Here is a 229-nt window from a genome sequence, read left to right on the forward strand (position 1 = left end):
ACCCCCCCAAAAAGCCGCTGCCGCATCCCCAGCTCTGTGCTGATGTACCGAGTCCTGCAGGAGGGAGAGAACATCTGGCCCCAGAGCACTCCAGGCCACCTCGGGCTGTACCCTCTCCATCCCCCACAATGTCACCGACCTCAGCACCTCTACAAGAATTGCTCCCAAGCTTCGACTACATGTACAAGACATCACCCCAGTGACACCAGCTGCCACCATGCCTGGGCCA

The sequence above is a fragment of the Buceros rhinoceros genome, unplaced genomic scaffold (assembly GCF_000710305.1).
Source record: "Buceros rhinoceros silvestris isolate BGI_N320 unplaced genomic scaffold, ASM71030v1 scaffold19469, whole genome shotgun sequence".
Taxonomy (NCBI): domain Eukaryota; kingdom Metazoa; phylum Chordata; class Aves; order Bucerotiformes; family Bucerotidae; genus Buceros; species Buceros rhinoceros.